At 42.6% G+C, this 15,600-nt stretch overlaps 1 long non-coding RNA gene across 1 annotated transcript; it reads left to right on the plus strand.

Moving 5' to 3' along the window:
• Positions 1-41: 41 nt before the first annotated feature.
• Positions 42-5,865, plus strand: LOC106147293. The gene is made up of 3 exons (XR_001232121.1): positions 42-451; positions 3,377-3,517; positions 5,486-5,865. It is a non-coding gene; the product is annotated as an uncharacterized LOC106147293 (long non-coding RNA).
• The last annotated feature ends 9,735 nt before the right edge of the window (positions 5,866-15,600 follow it).

The following is a 15,600-nucleotide window of genomic DNA, read 5'->3' on the forward strand; positions in this document are numbered from 1 at the left end:
GCGCGGGAGCGCCCGGGACGGAGGCGGCACTGCTGCTGCCCGGGACCTGCGCTCCGCGCTGAGCCCACGCCCGGCCCCGCGCCAGTGAGCGCTTCGCGCGGCGGAAAGCCGCTTCTGCTGCTGCAGCCTCCTGGGAAGCCCGTGCGGTGATGTCAGGGCTGCAACGCCGAGTCGCGGCTGTAAATAGCCAGAGACGGAATTAAAGAGAGCTCGGGGGCTCAGCCTGCAGCGGGGCGCTGAGTTCGATAAAGTTGCGGGACGCTGGGGAAGTGATTGATCTTAAATGAATGGCACGGCCTTCACAGAATTCCTAGCGTCTGCTCTCCAGTCTGGAGACTGCAGGCTGCCTGAGACTTGCAGGGTTGTTTTTCAGGCTGGCTGAGGGCGTAGGATGTTTTGTAACCACAGAGCCTCGCCCCCGCACCCTGGAGATCGGGCCTGACAGCGCAAGGTACCTGGGGGGGCCTGGGGCGTCCTGCTCCCAGCTCCGCGGCTTAACCCCGTAACTACAGCTCTCCTGCAGATTGAGGTCAACTGGGCATGGAGGTGGGGGGTGTCAAATGAGCAACTTTTTTAAAAAAGACCTTAAAACAAAACATCTAACTGGACTTTGACCCGTGATTTGAAGCACAGACGTAACAAGAGGAAAAGGAAGTTGGGGAGGGGGGCAAAAGAAACCATATGCAAAATGTGCAAATTGTGTCAGGTTCTCAGTAGGAGGCAGGGCCCTGCTGAGAGCGCTGCTTGAACTCAAGGGATGCCTGGAGTTGCGGATCTTGCCCCTCACCCACCCACCCACACACATTCTCCACCCATCTCCCCTAAATCACTGTGAGTTACCTTCTGGAAGTAACTGATCTCAGCAACCTTGCTGGATCCCGTCCCAAGGACATTCAGTTGCATAGGCCTCGTCCTGAATATCAGCTGCCAGTGCTTGACACATGATTAGCTCTCAGTCATCCTTACCATGATTTTAATGCTGTAGCTACTATAATGACCAAGATAACTGCTTGTAGAGCCAGTTGGCCTACTTCACACTGTTAAGTACGTGGCCTTGGCTAAGTTACCTAACCCCCTCTGGGCTTCAGTGAATGAGGAGGATGACAAGCATCTACCTCATTGGCTGTTCTAAGCCTTACAGTGTGTGGAACTTACAGTAGTATCTGGCATATGAAAAGTAAGCCCTCAAGAAAGTTTACCAAAAGAAGTAGAAACTAGGCCAAAGGTCACATCTACCTGGGGCCCCAGAGGACCCGTGCAAACCTGTAATGTTGGTGTGCCTCCCCCATGCTGAGGGTCTGCCATGCGCCCTATAAGTGCTTTACTCTTGTCCTGTATAATGGAAGGAAGTTGTCATCCCAGCCCTGTTTTACTGTTAGAAGGACTCCAAGCCTGGTTTTCTGACTCCTGCCTCTGGTCTGCCCTCCACCCAGCTTCCAGACCCTTGAGATGAGAGATCCCTGCCTTAGCCCCAAAGACACTAAATTCAGCTTTCCTGCCACATGCCCTATACGCCTTAACTCTGCAGTGTTTACCAAAGCACACCTTTCAGGTCTGAGCACCAGGCCTTTCTCTCTTATGGGAAAGCAAAATGTCTAAAAGTTCGTTGAGAAGGTCTCTGGGAAATTTCCCCAGACAGGAAAGGCCCAGAGGTAGGCCAGACTCTTGGCATTTTTAATAAAAACTGGGGGATCTTGGGAAGGGAATGATGACAGGGTCAGATTTATAGCCCATACATTATATTCCTTTTGCACATTTGAGTAAATTCCACACTTTCCTCCAAAACATCCAGCACTTTCTGTGTGAATGTTAAGATCTGCTTGACATGCAGCTCTTCCTGGGAATATTTGCTGCTGCTTTTTGTTGTTGAGTCTTTTTTTTTTTCCAACGCTGAGGACTGAACCCAAGTTCTTGAACGTTATTGTTTTTAAGTGACTCCTAGGAGGAGGAATCCAAAGGAATGGCTCTTGTAGAAGAATTTCAACCCCGGTGGTCTAGAGTGGCCGTGGCTCAAAATGTACACTGCTGTCTCACAGCTGTATAACCTTTAGCAGGTTATTTGGTCTCTGGAGCCAGTCTCTGTTTTCCCAGGGTTCCAACTCACTGGCTGTCCCAAGGATTGACAGGCAGGGCCTGGCCTGTCACCTGGTACTGGCATACAAAGCATTCCTCTCCCTTCCCTTCAGGAATTCTCAGTCCTAGCTACCTGGAGGGCCCTGCCTGGTCCTCAGACTTGGCTGCATGTTGGAACCTTCTTGGAGAGTTTTAAGACATTAGTTCTGGACTCCACTGCCAGCGGGTCTGATTTAGTTGGTCTGGACTGTGGCCTGGGCATCAGGACGTTTAAAAGTTTCCCAGGTGACTGTAATGTGTAGCAAAATTAGGAACCCTGATGCAGGGAGTTTTAAAGGAAGGCACCCAGGCTCAAGTCCTACCCTGAAACAATTCAAGTAGAACCTCTGGAGACTGGGCTTCAGATTTTTTTTAAACAACTTTCATATATTTTATTCCATCCTCGTATAAGGACATACAGGGTTGTAAGAGGGGAGATTATGTCACTGTTTCTTTCACAAAAATGAAATTGCACTACCCACATTTTTCTGGATCTTGCTATTGATGTTTGATTTCTGCAGAAATCCCTCCAGATCAACTAATAATATTCTAATTTGTTCGTTTTTCTTTAATGTTTTAATTTTGGCATAATTTCAGACTACAGAAATGTTGCAAGAATAGTGCAAAGATATCCTACTAGCTCATCCTACTACCTGGAGCTCATCACTATGGTGCCTGGATGTTAACCTAGCATGGTAGTTACCTCCTGCCTGGCTAGGTTTTGGAAGCCCTCTGGAGGTATTAATCTGTGGCAGGTAGAGCTACTCAAATTCTCGAAGGTTGCTATGTGACTTAAACCCATCCGTACGTAATTTCTTACCTTTGTGATGGATCTTTACCTCTTTTTAGAGGCAGTTGTGTCAGGTGATTTAGACGTGGCCTCAGAGTCAGACTCCACGAATTTCTATTCTTCGGTGCCTCAGTTTCTTCATCTGTCAATGGAGGGGCACTAAATGGGAGTACTTCAATAGCGCTTGGCACCCAGTGAATATGAGCTAAAAGTTATCCCTCCCTCTACTGATCATTGCTGTGGCTCATCTATGAAATAGAGTTGGTTTAAGCTTGCCCTGGTGACCTATAAAAGGAATTTTTTTATGATCCTAGACCCCTTCAGACAAATTCCCTCAGACAAATTGGGTAGTTGTCAGTATATAAAAGGGTTTGCTTAGAAACAGACCTCTTTTGAGATGTAATTAGCAAGAATCAATTAAAAATACCTGTTACAAAGACTCATCCTGATAGATGTTTTGTATATGTTTTGTAGATGTTGGACTGGGAAATGCCCAAATCTCAGTATTTAGAATCTGTCCTGGGGCCTGGTGTAATGGTGACATCTGTAATCCCAGCACTCAGGAGGCTGAGGCAGGAGGATCACTGCGAGTTGGAGGCCAGCCTGGGCTATAAAGTGAGTACAAGGCTAGCCTGAACTGTATAGTGAAACCCTGTCTCAAAAAGACAAAAAAAAAAAAAAAAAGAAATAGAATCTGTCTTAGGCAGGAAACTAATGAAAGAAGGTGATAAAGTGGTTAGTACCAGGCTGAAGTAACATGGAGCAGCAGGCTCACAACCCCATTTGTGTGACCACTGGGCAGCATACCTGTGTACTGTAGGCATTGGTAGGGGGTGTATATGTGTACACATGTGTATAGCAGTACAATTCATAATAGCTAAATCTTGGAAGCAGCTTAGATGCCCATCAGCAGATATATGGATAAAGAAAATGTAGTACTACTCTGCCATAAAGAAAGATAAACTGAGCTATTTGTAGCAAAATGGATGAACCTTGAGATCATAATTGTAAATGAAGTAAATCAGACACATAAGCTTAAACTTCACATTTCATGTTATATATTAACATGACCAAGTTAATATGTAAATAAAGTATGAAATAAAAGATAATAGGAAATAGAAAGAAAAAAGTTATTGTACTCTAAGTAGATGTTTGCTGTTGGTTTCTAGTTTCACTCTAGTATAGTGTGAGAGTTCACTTTGCAGGACTTGCATTTCTTTGAATATGTTCAGGTCTTTGTGGTTGCTGTTAGCATGGTCTATTTTCAATTTTTTAAAAAATTCCCAGAATAGGAAAATCTATGACGCTGGAGAGTAACTCAGTGGTTGCCTAGTTTGGAGGGGAGGGTATTATTGGGAGATAACGGTGGGTAGAGTGTTTTGTTTTGGGATAACAAAAATAATGTAAATTTCATTGTGGTTGTGGTTATACAACTGTCAATGTGCTAAAATTTACTGAATAATACCTTTAAGTTTGTGAATTGTATAGTATGCAAATTTTAGAACAATAAAGATGTTATTTTTAAAATAAGTAGGAATGGAGGACTCACTGTAGCAACTAACCAGGACAGCAGGCTCTCCCTCAGAGTGCAAAGGCCAGGTGGGAATGTAGGCCCTTGATTGCTGTGTTCCTATTTTTCTGGAAAGGCTAAAACCTTGCAACTTGATGTGACCTTTCCCAATTTTTAAAATATTTTTAAATTTCCTGATAAAAAAAGAAAACTATACCCCTGCAAGCCAGTTTGCAGCTACTTGTCATGGGAATCGAGTATGGGGGTTGGTTCATGGGGAAGATATGAAGCTGTAAGAATTTGTGTGTTGAGGTGACTGTTTAAGGAAAGGGGGTTTCCTATGATGGCCCTAGCTCACCAGGATGTGTGCCTGCTCTGGAGTGGCAGAAAAATGGATTGGTTCAGTTCTTCAGACATTTGGTGTTTTGTTTTTGTTTTTGTTTTGTTTTGTTTTGTTTTGGTACCAGGAATCAAACTCAGGACCTTGCACTTGCCAGGCAGGCATTTATGCCACTGGGCTATATCCCCAGCCCTCTTCAGACATTTGTTGAGCATCTACTCTGAGCCAAGCCACACTTCTTCTCCCAGGAGCAGTTTCCTTGCTTGTGTTCATGTACTCTCACATTGCCTGCCGACTACTAATCCTGCTTTTGCAGTACCATGATATCGAGACTAGTGCTCTCAGGAGAGCAGAGATCCCTGTCACAAATTACAGCAGGGGACCATCCAGTACCTGAGTATTCCCCTTGACAGTATTTCCAGAGCTTAGCTGTTTCTGTTCCCTGTAAGTACAAGAAGAAAAGGGAATATTTTGTAAGATGTAGCTTCTGGTTAGAATAGTAATCAAAGGGCATGACACGCATATTTTTTAGAAAATCTTACATTTGCATGCTATGTGAAACAATTGAGAAACAGAGTTGTTTCAAACCTATTAGAGGCCTCTGAGTTTATCTAACAGTGGGAAATACTACGCATTATGCAAAACCCAACATTTTGTGATGCACTGCAGTGAAAGGGGAATTCTTAGTTGCCACAGGTTCTATAATCTGAAACCCCTCTTGCCTCCTACATAGATGGCAGAGCTGGAGGACTCCTCAGCAGCCAGGGAAGATCATTAGAGAACACATGAAAGCGGACTGTTCTGTTGCTTGCAGTAATCCAAGGATCTATGCTCACTCTCAAAGGGAGCAGAAAAAGAGGTCTTGACCCATATGAGGCCGAGATTGGCAAGTGGGAGACACCTACAGAGCAAGGACATTGGAATGGAAAATCTACCATTAGGACAGGTGACTGGTGAAGGCATCCAGTGAAGACAAAAGGCGTCCGGTGAGAGTCTATAGTCAGAGGCCTCACCATGGCTGTGCTATCGGGTTTAAAATTGCCTTCTCTTCAATAGACCCATACTATCCAAGATGAGGACTAATGTGAAAAAATTGTTACTTGTCTAAAATAAGCCTGGATAGCCCACAAGAAGAAAACGAGAAACGGCTCTGAAGGGATTCACTCTCACTCAAGTCCTTCTAGACTTCCTACAGACATAGCTCTCTGAAAATGAGTTCACAATTCAAATTATAAATTATACAAGGAAACAGTCATCCATTATGCTTAACAGTCAGAAGATACAAAGGGAGAGCAGAAGTTAACCCACAGGACTTGGAGATAATCAAACGGTCTAAGAGAGATAAGTAGTTTAAAATGATTCAAATATCAAAAAAAGAATCAGAAACTCAAGATACTACAAAGAAGGCGGGCATTGTGAAAAAGGAATCAAATAGTCCAGAAATTAAGAATACAGTCACTGAAATTACCATGTATACTGAAACTCTGCATGGGTAGGCTAGAGAACTGAATAGATAAGAAGGTGAAAAGAAAATTTTTCATCAGAAATACCAGAAGAAAATATACAGAAATAAAGAAATAGAAAAGAGATTAGGAGACAAGGAACACACTATGAATAGAGCATAATGCTAATTACAAAGAGAATGGCAGGGGGAGAAGCAAATATTCCAAAAGTATTAGCTGAGAATGTTCTAGAGTGGATAAAACACATAAATCCTCCGTTTTAGGGAACATGGCAAATTCTGATCAAGATAAAAACAAACGAATATATTTTCTCATGCTGAAAATTGTAAATTGTACTCTACACCTCATTTCCTTCAAAGCAGGAAAGAAATTCTTGCTGTAATTTTTACAAAGTGAAAATTGTGTATCCTGTAACATCCTTGTTGCTAGGGCTTGATAGACTCGGTTTGGGTTTGAGGTGAGGGGAAAAACAGCGTCCCATGAGCCCCAGCAAAATCCTTTGTTAGTAGGGTTTGATGTAACTGACATCTGTAGCAACAGAAGGAGAGCCAGTTCCGAGGATCTGGGGGGCAGATCCAGCAGTGTCACAGCACTGACCACACCTTTCCTTTCAAAGTTATCTTTCAGGCTGTTGGTTTGACATTTTGTGTCAGCAGGGTACTGGCAGGAAACAGATGGCCACTCAAACTGGACAGTGGAGGAAGTTTAAGAAAGCGACTATCTGCAAGGACATGGGCAGGGCTTAGTGAAGCCAGGGAACCACGGGCTCACTGTGAGAAGCCATTGCCAGACCTAAGAGATGAGGAGGGGAGCTTGTAACCAAGAGGCAGCCATAGGGACTGGATCATACGACAGGAGCTGTGCCCCTCCGTGGGCCTTGCAGACAACCTGGTGAACAGGGACAAAACCCCAACAGAAGTTTGCCCAGGACTGCCAGGTTGATCCCTGTCTTTCTCAGACATGTCCCAGTTTGGACAATAAATGGTTTGATCACCTGGGCAAAGGTGCCTGTTGACATAGCCTATATGGAACAGCTTTGTGAGAGACAAAGCAAAGCAAAAAAAGATGGACGGTGAGCTGGGGGCTGGGGGAACAAAGGAAGATAGTCCAAGTATTTCCCACTCAGTGGCAAATAGTTTTTCTTTTCTTTTTTAAGCTTTATTGAGATACAATTCACATCTCATAAAATGCATCTTTGTAAAAGCCACATTTTATTGAATTTTTAGTACGTTCACAGGGTTCTACAGTCATCACCAAAATGCATTTTAAAACCCACACCCATTAGCAATCACTCCCCATTTCTTCCAACCTCCCTGTCCTAGACCTACGCAGTCACCAGCATTCCTTTTGTCCTTATAGAATAGCCTGTTCTGGATATTTCATATCAATATCTCATACAGTGTGTTGCCTTCTGTGTCTGGCTTCTTTCACTTAGCATAATGTTGTCAAAGCCCATCTATGTTATAGCCTGGATCAATATTTTACTACTTTTTATAGACAGATATATCACATTTTACTTATTCATTTATCAGTTGATAGAGTGATATTTGCATTGTTTCTACTTTTTTGATTTCCATTCTTTGAATAAAGGTGCTATGAAATTCATGTAGGAGTTTTTATACAAATGTGGATGTATGTTTTTAATTCTCTTGGAAGTATATGTGTGTGTGTGTGTGTGTGTATGTGTGTGTGCACATATATGAATTGCTAGGTCGTATGGAAAATTTATATGTAAACTTTTGAGGAAATGCCAGGGTGTTTTTCAGTAAAAGGTTTTTTATCCCATGTAATTCGTGAGTTTTTTTTTTTTATTAGTACATACTTGTAGTACATAACTGTTATATGTCTTGTAGGGAATTGGTACATGTGCATAATACATCTTAATTCCTTTCTTCCATGTCCCTTCCCTCACCCCGCATCCATCTCTTGAGCCCTATTCCTTTTTTGCAGTGCATAATGGTTATCTACATTCTTTGTGTGGAGCTGGTACATGTACATAGCACATCCCAATTCCTGTTGTCATCCCCTTTCCCTCCTCTCCCTCCCTCTTCCTCCATCTCTTGATCCTCTTCCCCTTGGAGAAAGATCTACCAACTCCTTTCTATTATCTATCTTTTTATTTTGCTCTTTATTTCTACTTTGGGTTTCTTATATAAGAGAAACCATGCTATATTTAAGTTTGTGTGTCTGTATTATTTCACTTAACATTATGGTCTCCAGATACATCCATTTTTCTACAAATGACTCATGTTTATCTTTCTTTATGGCAGATTAGTACTCCTTTGTGTGTAAATACCACATTTTGTTTATCCATTCACTTGATGATGGACACACAAACTGCTTCCAACATTTAGTGATTAGAAATTGTGGAGCTGTAAACATGGGTGCACATGTATCCCTATAATAGAATGGTTTTTACTCTTTAGGAAAATACATAGAAGGGAATGGCTGGGTCAAATGGAACCTCTAGTTTCAATTTTTTGAGGAATTTCCATACCTGTTTCCAAAGCGGTTGTAGTAGTTTACATTTCCACCAACAGTAAAAGTTTCCTTTTCTCCCACAACCTCACCAGAATTTGTTAATATTTGATTTCTTGGGGTAAAATAGAACCTCAGTGTTTTTTAAACTTGTATTTCTCAAGTGGCCAGCAGTGTTGAATATTTCTTCATATATCATTGGCCATTTGTACTTCTATGACGTGTCTGTTCATTTCACTTGCCAGTTTTTTAATTAGGTCTTGTATTTGCAGGGAGATCTAATTTTTTTAGTTCTTTATATAGTCTAGATAGTAGTACTTTGTCTGAGGAATAGCTGACAAAATTTTTTACCATTCTGTAAGTTGTCTTCTCACTCTGTTGATTTTTTCTGTTGCTGTGCAGAAGCTTTTCAACTTAATTTGATCCCATTTGTTAATAATTTGTGAGTTTATTTTTTACAAATATTTTTATATGCAGTAACTGTAATGGAGTCATTATCAATCTGTTCATAACAGTCAACACTGTCCATCCACTTCACAAGATCTGCCTGCTGTGTTGTCCCCAGTTGTCATCCGTGGTCAATTTTTTCATTGCTTAGCTTTGCACCTATAGCAAGTCATTTATGTTCTTCCAGTGGCAGGGTTTTAAAGATGTTATAATTCATTTTGGAACATGTCATTGTTTAGACACTTCTAGCATTAAGGCTCCCAGGTAAGCAGAATTTTACTGTAGTCAACTAATATTCTGAGTATAGATCAGTCAGGGAGAAGTTTTGCTGGCAGAAGTCACTGGATGTCAACTTAACTCTAGGTTCTCTGGCAAGGCCAAAATTCTGGACCTTGTATGTAAGTTTTTTGCTACATCTTATTTGTTTGGACATCAAAGTATTAAATGACCTTGAAATTTGTCAGCACGGGGGCAGGATGTTGAGGCCTGGCAGTTTAGCTCTATATAATCTTTGCTCTGCCCAGTGAACACATTTAAGTACCACAGTTGCTCAGGGGGCTCTACCAGAATGACTACAATTTCAAGAGATTTTACCTGGGCAGAGAGGAGGCTTCCTTCTCTAAGTGTGAGCTTCCTTTCATATCAGTAATAGAAACAGGACATGGGGACCTGTCTTTAGCTGGAGCAGTGTGTTAAGGTGGAATGACTGGGCCTCAGAGGCCCGGAAACCCAAGTTCAAATTCTGGTGTTGCCATGTTTCAGCTGCATCTGTGAGAAAATTACTGGACCTGCCCTTATGATCATTGGTAAGATGAGATATACAATGCTCACATCTTCACCTTGAGGGTTAGAGATCATGTGGTTACTGAGTGTAGTCTGTAACAGGCACTCGGGATCAGGAAGGGGGACTTTTGTTTGGGATAATAAAGATGAATTTAGGCCTCTGAGACTTGAAGCATTTAATCAATCATTTTGAAGCAGTTCTGCCTTGTTTACCTTTAATATTAGCTTTGTTTACTTTTAATATGAAGAACCAAGCCAAGCACTCCCACTTTCTGAAGCTTATGAGCAAATGGACACTCCTGAGCTACAGCTTGGGAGCAGTCTTTGCAGCCACAAGCAGCCGATGGCTACAGGCAACAAGTGAAAAGAGGTTGTGTACGGGAAACCATTGCATTTGCTAGGGTAGTGCTATCTACCTGTGATCTTATCCAGGAGCTTCAAAGGCACTGGCAGCCATTACCCAACTATTGAGCATGCTGGCCCCCGGCGCCCTGTCCCCAAGGCAGGACTGGTGCTGAGTAGCAATCTCCCCAGCTGAAGCACATCAGAAGGTAGAGAAGAAACGAGTTGCACACCGAATGGCAGGTGAGTCAGAGCTGCTCTGGGCCTCACTTTCCTCATTTATTAAATGACAAGGTTGGCCCCTCCCAGGTGATGTTAATAGTGTCTTCCACAGGACTCTGGCTGACCTCCGGGCCTGGTTTTTAGGTTCTCTACATTGTCTGCTTTACACATTTCAATGTACCTATGTTTGTCACTGGGTATGTGTGTTTGATGTGATTCAGAGTTACCTGGAAATTGAGGTTGGGGAAGGGATGAGTGCTGTTTGCTCCAGTGAATCAACCACAGTGAAAGAAGGAAGTCTGTGGTGAGGCGATACAGAAGGCCTCTTCTAGCCCTGATCTTGGTTGCAAACACAGAAATACAAATAGCCAAGTTCCCACCCCACAGCACCAGACACAGCAGGATGACCTTGACCCTTAACCCTTTCCAACAGCACTTCCCACTGGGGATCTCCTTTCCCCCTGAACTTGCTCATGTTTACTTTATCCTAAAGCAATCTTAACCTCTTAGAGGCTTCCCATTTATACCTCCTCTGACGGGTTTGCACACAACTGTTCTCCATAATCTAAAAATTTTTTGAAAGGGAGTTTAAAACTCCAAATAGCAACCCATTCCTTTACTGCTCGTAACTATTTATTTGGGATATTTTATTTTAAATTGAAATCTTTCTTCCTTTGCTGAAGTGAATTGCATGCAGGACCTACACTTAAGTCACCAGCTTTCTTTAGACCTCATCTTTCAGAGGAAAAATATCATTAACCACCTAATTTATGTACATTCAGCCTTTTGTATCCTGGGGTCCTTGTCCATGGATTCAACCAACCATGAATTGAAAAATATTAGAAAAAAATTGCATCTGTACCAAACATGTACAGACATATTTTCCTTGTCATTATTTCCAAATCAGTACTATATAATACCTGCTTACCTAGTAGTACCTTGTATTAAGTTTTCTAAGTGATCTAGAGATTATTTATGTATATGAGAGAATATGCATAGGTTATATGCAAAAGGATGCTATTCTATGTAAGGAACTTGAACATCTTTTTTTGTTTGTTTGTTTGTTTTTCTTCCAGTACCAGGAATAGAACTCATGACCTTGCACTTGCCAGGCAGGCACTTTGCTGCTGAGCTAAATCCCCAGGCCCTACTTAAGCATCTTTAGATTGGGGTATTTGTGAGGGTCCTGGGATGGACCTCCACCGATTCACAGGAAAGATTACTTTCTAAGCATTGAGTCTCTAACTCATATGGTTATTGAAACTACTCTAATAATAATTTGAACGCTGAGTTATAAACATTCAAATTTAGAAAAACCAGTTCTCTCAGGGGGCTCATTCATGAAAATGGAAAGATCTTTTATCAAGTAATTCCCCCCAGGGTCTTTTAAATAGCAATCTCGCCCATTTTGATTCAATTTGTGGAAAGCCCATTTAGATGCATTACTAGACCACCTCTTCATGTAAAGGAAGGTAACCATTTGGCTCTTGTCTCCCAACCTGCCACTAATTCATTTTGCCATTAGTCTGCTTTCCCCTGGAGGCCATCTGATCTGTTTGCTGGAGGAGTGGGACTGAAGGCAGCCCCTCCATATGCAATGGTTTTCAATACCCAGACACTCCAAAGGGACATTGTTGTTAGGACAGAGTGATTAATTGAAAAACTCGCTTGAAAATTGTGCGCTGCTTTAAAGCCCTAGCGAGGAAGACTCCCTGACATAGTCTAAGAACAATGCCAGCAGGGGGGAAAGATTGTTTTTTTAAAGAGGATCCCATTAATGGATTCCTTAAAATGCTGAATTCCAGGGAATAACACTTCTATAATCCTGATATTACATTTGCATAACCCAGCAGTTTCTGAAGTATTTTCCCAGATATTGTGCCAGGTCTGACAATGACCCATGGGGTTGGCCGGGAAAGGGCCACCCTGGACTCACAATCCAGTTCCAGAAGGGGATGTGAGTTTAGAGCCGGTGTTTTCTCAGTAGCACACAGCTGGGAAGAGGCAGACACGGTACCAGGAGCAAGACTTCTTATTTCAAGTATGCCCACTTCAGTGTTGGGGCACAAACCCAAGGCATCACACATGTGAAGCAGGTGCTTTTCCACTGCTCTTCACTCTCAGCCCTTCGGATCTTTGTTAACAGCATCCCATGTGGTCTCCCTAGAGCACCGCAGCTACAGCCACATTGGGGATTCTTTCATGCAGGGCAGGAGAGCATGTAGAGGGAGCATTCTCTTCCCCACAATATCTGGCATTGGAGGCACAGGAGTCCAAGCAAGTTGCTCCCAACAAAAAAGCAGCTAAGGCCTGGATCCTGCCTGACAGTGTGATTCTCTGACATTTTATTTTTTTATTTTTTATTTTCTTGGTTTTTCTCCGGTACCAGGAACAGAACTCACGACCTTGCGCTTGACAGGCAGGCACTTTGCCGCTGAGCTAAATCCCCAGCCCCCTCTCTGACATTTTAAAGCAATAGATTCCTTTCTGTAGGCTCTGAAGAGAGGGTCCTCTGTGGATTTCAGGGCAAGACATCTGTAGATCCTTCTGAAGTACCAAATCTTGTGCTGGACTGTGGGTGCTGCCATCAAAACTCATGTTGAAATTTGATCTCCACTGTGAGGCATTAAGAAGGTGGAAATGTAATCTGACAGTGGTATTTGGAGAAGGGACCTTTGGGAGGTAATTACGGTTCAATGAAGCCCTAAGGGTGGGGCCCAATGGGACTGGGACTGTGTGAGATGAGGAGGCGAGGTCTGAGCTCAGATGCTGTCTTGTCATGCAGTGCCTCATGCTGCCTTGAGTTTCTGCAGTGTCTACCAGGAAGAAGGATGTCACCACATGAGGCCTCTTGGCCTTAGACCTCTAGAACTATAAACTGAATAAGCTTTATTCTTATAGGTAACTCAGTCTGTGGTATTCAGTTACAGCAGCAAAAATGACTAAGCTACCTTGTACAGTTTATTGAGATTCTGAATATCCAGACAACAATGGCCACAGTTTACATCAAAATAGACTTTTCTTCTACAATTTGCAGCTACCTGACCAGCAAGCCAAACCCTAATCTGCAATAACCAGCCCAGGAAGACAGCCTGTTCTAATCCAGAGCTCAAGGAGCCAGATTTCCATCTCTAGTGACAATCCAGGATGATGAACAATAACTTATTCCTATAGCAATCGGCCCCACGTGGCTAGGACTTGGTTAAATACTGACATCTTCCCTAATCTATGTCACCACTTCCAATTTAGGACCAACAAGAGAAAACCAAATATGCACCCAAATATGCACCAATCCCATAGGACACCCAGCTTCTTGTTACAGCCCTCCCAGGCCAGCGGCACCTGAGGAAGACATTACCTGGGACCCCCCTTTTGGCACTTGATGAGGTTTCTGCTCCCTTGCCTGCTTGTAGGCTCTGCCAGAACGTGAGTATTGGTGGCTGATTCTTTACTATAGGAAAGAAAAAAAATAGTCTTTGCTTTACTCATTTGGTTGGTCTTTATTTCCACGATATAAATCAGAACTAATATGACTCATCTATACACATACTCTCTTCAAATATTTGTAGCTACTGTTGTGGTATAGAAAACACATGCGTTTAGAATGCATAATAACTATTAAGTAGTCTCTGAAATTGTGTGATTTTGCAGGACCAATGCATTAACCCATATTCCGAAAAACATGAAGTACATCTACAGGCACTAGTTTGAAAAATATTAAGTGTGAAAGCTAGTTGTACAACATATGTATATTATTACTCCAAATTATAGAGGTAATAATAAATACCAGAATGGCAAAGAAAGCCAATTCTGGGATTTGTTTTTGTTTGTTTGCTGCGCTTTTGTTTTCTGTGGGTCTGTTTTGCTTCTGTGGTGTTGGGGACATAACTTGGGCCTTGCACACACTAGGCAAGCACTCTGTCTGCTGCACCCCAGCCTCTATCACTGGACCTGAACCGTGTTCCACCACCTGCTGAATTGGCCTCAGGCCCTTAGCTAGTTTTTTTTTTTTTTTTTTTTTTTCCAGCTGTATGAACCTCTGTTTCCTCTTCTGTTAAAAGGAGCCTAATAGTGCTATATCAGGATTGTAAGATTAGACAATGTAGGTAAAATGTAAAATGCTTAGTAAGCGCTTTGCTTATTGTAATACTAGCTAGTAATGTGGTAGACTAGAAGAAATAAAGATGAAAGAGACAAGGAAAATTGTATTTTAAACTGTTCTAAAAGAACAAATTCTAACTTATAATTTCCCTTTTGGGCTCGTCATTCCTAAACTCCTGAGTCTTGGCCCATCCTTTCCCCTGTGAAATGCGCCTTCCACCTGTGGAGGTTCACCTGTTAACTGAGCCAGGGCTTTCCATAGATTTCACTAATTCCACAGATTTCCACCCTCCCCAACACACAAATACGCCCAGCCCTAGATGAAACGAACCTCTCTCCCCGAGGCCTGCACTCTCTTCTCTCTGAGTAAGTACTTCTTTAATTCTATCTAATAAAGGACTTTATGCTTCTCACTGACACATCCTGAACATTGACTTCTGTGCTAGGAGCTGGGAATTACAGCCTATTCTGCAGGTGGGTGAGGATAGGTCCCCTCCTCCGTTTGGGGGAGTCTTCTCAGACCCCATCTGCCAACAGCAGCACTGCTATTACCATCAGATGTGTTGAAAACAATCTGGGAGAGTTCACAAAAGCCGTCGCCAGTGGTGATTATCTGTGTTCTGTGCATCCGAACACAGTGAGGGGCTTTCATCTTCTGTCTGGTGCGTCTCTCTATTATTTTAATTATTTTTATAAGTGCATGTTTCAGATCAGGTCAACAAAATCTTAAAGGGTGAAAGAGGCCTTCGAATTTAAAAACAAAGCGCATGGGGAACTGGCGTAGCAAAGTGTTAAATTGTGCAGTGCAGACACAGAACCGCAGTCTGTGTGTGGTAGAAATTGTATCAAGTGGGAGAAGAGCTTTCTAGAAAAGACAGAAGAGACATTCAATAGAGCTAAGCTGGAAACCAAGCTGGAAAGGCTGGGGAAAGTCTGTCCAGGAGTGAGCCTGCTAGTGAACTGGACCCAAGGTTCTGTTTTATCTAGAACTTTCTTTCCTTATCTCTATAGG

Source organism: Chinchilla lanigera, unplaced genomic scaffold (genome assembly GCF_000276665.1).
Source record: "Chinchilla lanigera isolate Chin_1 unplaced genomic scaffold, ChiLan1.0 scaffold00139, whole genome shotgun sequence".
In the NCBI taxonomy this organism is placed as follows: Eukaryota; Metazoa; Chordata; class Mammalia; order Rodentia; family Chinchillidae; genus Chinchilla; species Chinchilla lanigera.